The 7200-nt window shown below is 42.2% G+C and overlaps 1 non-coding gene across 1 annotated transcript; it reads right to left on the bottom strand.

Annotated features, from left to right (window-relative positions):
* Positions 1 to 557: 557 nt before the first annotated feature.
* On the bottom strand, positions 558 to 664 carry LOC148880875 (small nucleolar RNA R71). Its single transcript, XR_016106402.1, has one exon. It is a non-coding gene; the product is annotated as a small nucleolar RNA R71 (small nucleolar RNA).
* Between the last annotated feature and the right edge of the window lie 6536 nt (positions 665 to 7200).

Below are 7200 nucleotides of genomic sequence, written 5' to 3'. Positions count from 1 at the left end.
ATATAATGGTACCCATATAAGTATGTGAAATGTTAAAGTCCAAACCTATAGTGGTACCTACAATGGTAACTCTATGCTTAAGGGGATGTCTAAGTCATGGAAAACAGAGATGATTCCTACTATGGTTTAAATCGAGTTCGGTTGTAGTTGGTCCACATTAATGTTAAAGTATTTGATAACCTTGAAAATGAAAGGGTAAATAGGGAAGCGTAAAATACCCAAGGTTATCAGGAAGGTTGTACTTGATGATCAGAGCTTGGAGTTTTTCGGGTGACAGAATTGAAGGAACGAACTTATCTAGACCTCGGGATTTGCTAGCACATTTGGGGGTTGAATTCTTTTTGCTTGGTGATTCGAAGGGCGATGCCTTCCTACCAGATGACTTACTCTCTCAAACTAAAGGGCTATCTTTAGCCAGGACATAGTCTATAGGGCATGCCGAGGTGGTCAGCTCTGTTGCACTAACCTCATGTTCTTGAGCCGAGGAGAATGCCTCAGTTAGATCGGACTCATAGTCACGAGCCGAGGAGGTTTCCTCACCTTGGTCAGACTCATTTTCATTAAGGAATGACATCACTACTTTTTTTCAGCAAGAGGGGGAATCTTTATACGAGTCATGGGAACGATACAAGGAGCTGTTAAGGAGAGTTCCTCACCATGGCCTCCCTGTTAGACAGTTTTGTATGCCCTTAGCTTCAATCTGATTTGATGTACTTTTGTTATTTAGTGGAAATAAATAAAGTGCATGTTTGATTCATGTTGTTTGGTTTAACTCTGTGTAAAACCCTAAAACTGGACATTTATAGAGACTCGTGTTAGTTTTAAATGTTCACAGCCGTTGGATAAGTCTGGGGAGATTTATCCTGCCAAGGCTGATGCTGGTGTGCCACCAAGTGTTGGAATGGCCTGTCTCAGCCATCAGGGTAAGACCCGAGGCACATGCGGTATGGGATTACTTGAATCCTTGAACCGGACTAGATTTCCAGTATTGCCCTGGACCTTGGAGAAAGATGGGCAAAACTGGAAAGTTACACCTGACCCCTAGACTCGATTATGACATTTCACTAGGTGTTGGATCAGGCTGCCTTTGATATGCCAATCAGTGAGATCCTTAGCGGGGATCAAAACCTGGGTATGTTGGGGCAGTTTGAGAATTCATCTGAGTGGGTGATCATAGTGACAGAATCAGCCACTTTGTCGGACGAAGGGTAATGATCGGGAATGCACTCTCTCTGATGGAAACCAAACTGCTGGCAGTTGATTTCAATCGTTGTAATTTTGTTTTGCAAAATTAATATATTTATATATATGTACGGTTTCAAATTGTTTGCAAATGGTTTTAATTCCCGGGATCCATGAAAAGAGAAGAGTGCGGCACTGTTCCTTGCAGCCGAGGGAGAGGTCCTCTCTTGTCGGGCAGTGCTTGATCATTAAGGGCTGAGAGGTTAAGTGTAAGACCATTGAGGATAATACCTGATGGGCTAATCTTGCACCTGCCCACAGTCCCTGGGTTTTTATAAGATGGCTTGGCCCAGGGACCACTTATTGTAAGTGTTGGGCCCATAGGGTCCATATGATGGACTCAAGGGGTTCATTGAGTTTTTCAGTGAATTTGGCTGGGCCTTGTTTTAGAGGCTGGGCCGAACCCATGTGGCTGGTGTGTAGATCAATGCTTGGGTCCCACGCCATACAAAGAAGCCCAACTGGGTAGCAGATTGGAAAGTAATTAGACACTGAACATTTAATGGGCCTGAAGCCCATTTCGAGGTGGGCTGATATGATCACCCATCCTTGGGGCGAATCTGAGATTAATGTTAGTAAAAGGATTGGGCCTTTTGCCTTATCCACTCTTGGAGACCAAATTCAAATTAGATTTGAATCTGGTAACCTCTTGATAAGATCAGGAGTAAGCTAACTTTATCTGCAGATAGGATTAAGATTATCCCCTATCCAAATACTGATTTGGATTGGAATAACTCCTAATTAGGAGGATTCTTAATCAAGAAGAAAGGAGAAGAAACCCTAACCAAGAAAGAAAAATATCAGATTTCGATCCACCTTGAAGAGATATAGGATATCTCCTGCGAATTGAGATAGGATCTCATTCATACTTCAGAAAAGAGAAAGGCAGTTCAGCTTTTTCGCCTTTAGAGTTCTCCTCCTGCCGCCGCCATCTTTGTTGCAAGATTAGATCTTTGCAGAAAAAGAAAGTCAAGAAATCTATTCTTGACATTGGTCTTGCAACAAAGACTAAAAGGATTCAGTGTTTAGTGTTTCCAGAGGATTCTTGTGAAGGATCCAGTGTGTAGGACGCACCCTGCTGGTTCGGTTCCATCCACAGCTGTGTCATCTTCAGCAGGAACGGATCTTGGAGCATTCTTTGGGCGTGAACACCAACTTTGGGAGATACTGCTTCTCCTGATCAGGTATATTCCTCCCATTTATCTTTTGGTACAGATCTGGTTTGATTATGGTTCAAGTAGGATCCTTGAATATTGTATTCTAAACTTAGGGAATATGATTCCCAGTTGGGAGAAGGTAGGAAATTTTTGAAATTCGCCCACCCATTCCGCAACCTTTTCGGTGTCCATTAGATGGATCCTACCATTCTTTCACTCCCCATTTGGCTGCAAGTGCAGACTTTCTATAATGGTCTTACTGACTCAAATAAGACCATATTAGATGCTGCAGCCGGAGGGTCCATAAATAATAAAACTCCTGAGGTTGCCCATGAACTTATTGAGGAAATGGCAGCCAACAACTTGTTAGACAGTTTTGTATGCCCTTAGCTTCAATCAAAATTGATGTACTTTATGAGTTTATTGTAAATGAATAAAAGTACAGATTTGATTCATGTTCCCTTGGTATGTTTCTATGTATTACCCTTAAACTGGACACTTATTGAGACTCGTGTTAGTTTTGAATGTTCACAGCCAGTGGGTCGGTATGGGGAGACCTATCCTGACAAGGCTGACACTGTGGTGCCACCAAGTCGGTTGGGGTGGCTTGTCTCAGCTATCGGGGTGAGACCCTAGGCACATACAGTGTGGGATTAATTGAATCTTTGAACTGGACCAGATTTCCAGTATTGCCCTGGACCTTGGAGATTGATGGGCAAAACTGGAAAGTTACACCCGACCCCTAGACTCGATTATGATACTGCACTAGGTGTCGGATCGGGCTGTCTTTGATGTACCAATCAGTGAGATCCTTAGCGGGGGTCAAAACCTGGGTATGTTGGGACAATCCGAGAATTCATCTGAGTGCGTGATCATAGTGACAGGATCAGCCCCTTTGTCAGACAAAGGTAATGATCGGGGATGCGCTCTCACTGTTGGAAACCAAGACTGCTGGCAGCCGATTTCAACCGTTGAAATTTGTTTTGCAAAATATATTTTATATGAGATATAAAAGTATATATATTATGGTTTCTAAAATGTTTTCAAAAGGGTTTTAATTCCCGGGATCCATATAAGTGGAGAGTGCAGCACTGTTCCTTGCAGCCGAGGGAGAGGTCCTCTCTTGTCGGGCAGTGTATGATCATTATGGGCTAAGAGGTTAAGTGTAAGACCATTGAGGATAATACCTGATGGGCTAATCTTGCATCTGCCCATAGTCCCTGGGTGTTACAAGTGGCTTGGCCCAGGGACCACATAGGGTAAGTGTTCGGCCCACAGAACCCATTTGATGGGTTTCAGGGGTGCACTGTCTTTAACAGTGTATTCGACCAGGCCTTGTAACAAAGGCTGGGCACAACCCATGTGGCTATTGTGTAGATCAATGCTTGGGTCCCACGCCATACAAGGAAGCCCAACTGGGTAGCAGTTAGGAAGGTTAAGTGAGCACATAAGCTTAATGGGCCTAAAGCCCATTTCGAACTAGGCTATTAATTTAGTTAATTAAAGGGGCGAATTCTGAGATGGATTAGCAGTTAGGATAGGGTCTTAATCCTATCCACTCAGAGAGTCCAGATCTGAATGTGATTCAGATCTAGAAACCTCCTAATAAGATTAGGATAAAGCTAATCTAATCTGCAGATAAGATAAGGGTTTATCCTTATCATTAGAAGAGAAGGCTGATCCAAATATGATTTGGATAAGCACCTCCTAATGGGATTAGGAGCTGATCTTTTCAAGTTAACAAAAGGGAGGAGGGGGCGGCAGCCTTGAGAGAGACGAAGAAACACATCAGATCCTCTTTTAGTGCTGAAATCAAGTAGAGAGAATTCCGCACCCTGCGAATACTCTCTTGCTGCCTCCCTGCTCTTGCCGCCCTGTTTTCCAGTTCGATCTCCAGCTGTGGGAGAAGTCAAGATTGGATCTTGACATCAATTCTTTGAGAAAGAATTGAAAAGGAAGTTGTGCTCACGTTTCATCCTGCTGTTTCTTGTGAAGGACAGAGTTCTTGGGGAAGAACACTGCTGATTCTGCTCCATCCTGCACTGCGCCATCTTCAGTGGGAGCAGTCTTTGGATCCTTCCTTGGGCGTGAACACCTTTGTTGGGAGATATTGCTTCTCCGTATCAGGTATCATTCTCTCCCATTCCTTTTGGTTCAGATCTGCTTCAGTTTAAGGTTCAAGATTTATCCTTGAAAATATGATTTTCTTAATAGGGAATGTGATTCCCAATTGAAGGGAGAGAAAAATTTTTGAAATTCGCCCCTTATTCCGCAATCTTTGGGCGTCCATGTGATGGATCTCTCAACCCTTAACAACTATCAATGGCATTCTGAAAGAACTCAAACTAGGAAGTAGCATGGCTTGCATAATGTTGATACTTATACGACACTATCTGCACAAATAGGAGCACTCAGTAAGAAAATAGATGAAATGCAGATAGCTGCCATGCATGTGTAGCCTCTTAATTGTGAATTGTGTGGGGGAGGCCACATCATTACTGAATGCCAAGTTGGCAATCAGTTCAGGCCATCTACTGAACAAGTTAACTATGTCAGCAATTTGTCAAGACAGTAGGGTTATCAGAGTCACCATACTTTTCATCCAGGATGGAGGGGACATTCAAACCAGTCCTGGCCAAATCAACATACTTCCAAGCCGTTCCACCAGACTTATCATCAGCCTGAACCAAAGTCCAATTTGGAGGAACTGATGACAAAATTTATAGCAGGTGCAGAAACCAGGTACCAGAACCAGGAAGCCTCAATCAAAAACCTGGAAAACCAAGTGGGGCAATTGGCACAATTAATCTCTTCCAGACTGCCAGGAACTCTTCCAAGCAACACTAAAGTGAATCCACGAGAGCAGGTGCAAGCTATTACCTTAAGGAATGGAAAAGAGTTGCCCGAGGTAGAAAAGAAGAATTGGGGTGAACCCAAGGCAAAAACAAGCCTTGGGACCGGACAACAAAAGATTGAACAACCAGAAGCACAACAAGGGATGCACCAGCAGCCACAAGTTCCATTCCAGAACAGGCTGAAGCAACAAAAATTGGAAAAGGAATTTGGTAAGTTTCTTGAAATATATAAAAGTTTACATATTAATATTCCTTTTGCTGATGCTTTTGCCTAGATGCCAAACTATGCAAGGTTTTTGAAGAAATTATTGGAAAACAAAAGGAAACTGGGAGATGTGGCTACAGTTGCTTTAAATGAGGAATGTTCTGCTATCCTTCTAAACAAGCTGCCTCAGAAACTCAACCAGGGAGTTTCACTATTCCTTGTACCATTGGCAGTTTAAAAATTGAAAAAGCTTTATGTGACCTGGGAGCTAGCATCAATTTAATGCCATATACTATCTTCAAGAAATTAGGGTTGAATGAACCCCAACCCACTAGAGTGGCATTACAATTGGCTGATAGATCCATTAGACATACTAGGGGGATCATAGAAGATGTGTTAGTTAAAGTTGACAAATTCATTTTTTCAGTTGATTTCATTGTGTTAGACATGCAAGAAGATGTGGAGGTCCCGCTTATCCTAGGGAGACCTTTCCTGGCTACCGGGAAAGCAATGATTGATGTCCAACAAGGACAACTCAGCCTTAGGATACAAGATGAGGAGATAATTTTTAAAATGTCTGATGCTATGAAACATGCACCCTCTAGTGATGATTCTTGTTTTATGATTGATGCCATCGAATTGACAATTGATGAATGCTTCCAGGTAAGTAGAATAACTGATCCTCTTGAACTCTGCCTCCAACAGGGAGAACTTGAAGAAGGAGAACATGAAGAAATAAACCTCATGATAGCATACCTGAATGATAAGCCTCAATTCAAGGAAAAGGGGTTTCTTAAATTAGAGAACTTAGGCAAATTGCCTGGACCATCAGGTAAACCATCACCCCAAGAACCCCCCACCCTTGAACTGAAGCAATTACCATCCCATTTAGAGTATGCTTTCCTTGAAAAACCATCAGATCTCCCCGTGATAATTTCCGTAGCACTGAATCCCTTACAAAGATAAAAATTATTAAGAGTGTTGCGAGAACACAAAAATGCTATAGCTTGGAAGGTAAAAGATATCAAAGTGATGAGACCAAAAAGACCACTATTTTTATCCTCTAATGTTCACTCTTTTATATTTATTTATCACTTAAATGAACTCATTACTCTTGTCTTTCGATCTAGGGCAATAAAGAAGGCAATTGAAAGAAAATAGGGCAAATCGGGTGATTTTGCACAGTTTCGGCGACAGTCAGTAATCTGGGCCTAACTCTCAATTCCGGACACCGAATTGGACAATTCAAGAAGCATTAGAAAGATGAAAAGAATAACCACAACTTTTATGTTTTAGGTTTTGACAGATTCGGCCCGCATCGAGTACGAAAACGAGCCCAAAGTCGGAGCAAGTTCGCAGCCAGACCCATTTCACAACTTAAGCCCAACTCGCAGAAGTACCTTGAAGCAGCCCAACTCGAATTCAAGAGTTAAGAGTCCGAATTTCGAATGTAATCTCTAAGGAGAGAGTTTTATCAGATCTAAAGTCTTGAATGTAATCCTAGAGAGATAAGAAGATTGAGATTAGAGCATTAGATAAGAGATAGGATAGGATTAGTTCATGATAAGATCAAAACACCCTAAGGATAAAATGATCTCCTAGAAGGAGTTGGAAAACAGCCCTCTCCTTTGGCTATATAAAGAGGGGGGCGAACCAGCTCTAGAAATCACTCATTCCAAGATCCAAGAGTTCATCAAGAAGACCAAGAAGCAAGAAGGCAGTTCGGCTATGGAGAAGAAGA

Source organism: Nelumbo lutea, chromosome 1 (genome assembly GCF_056320005.1).
Source record: "Nelumbo lutea isolate HS-2025 chromosome 1, American lotus-T2T, whole genome shotgun sequence".
Taxonomy (NCBI): domain Eukaryota; kingdom Viridiplantae; phylum Streptophyta; class Magnoliopsida; order Proteales; family Nelumbonaceae; genus Nelumbo; species Nelumbo lutea.
The sequence above is the reverse complement of the archived record's forward strand: the minus strand, read 5'-3'. Positions and strand labels throughout refer to the sequence as shown.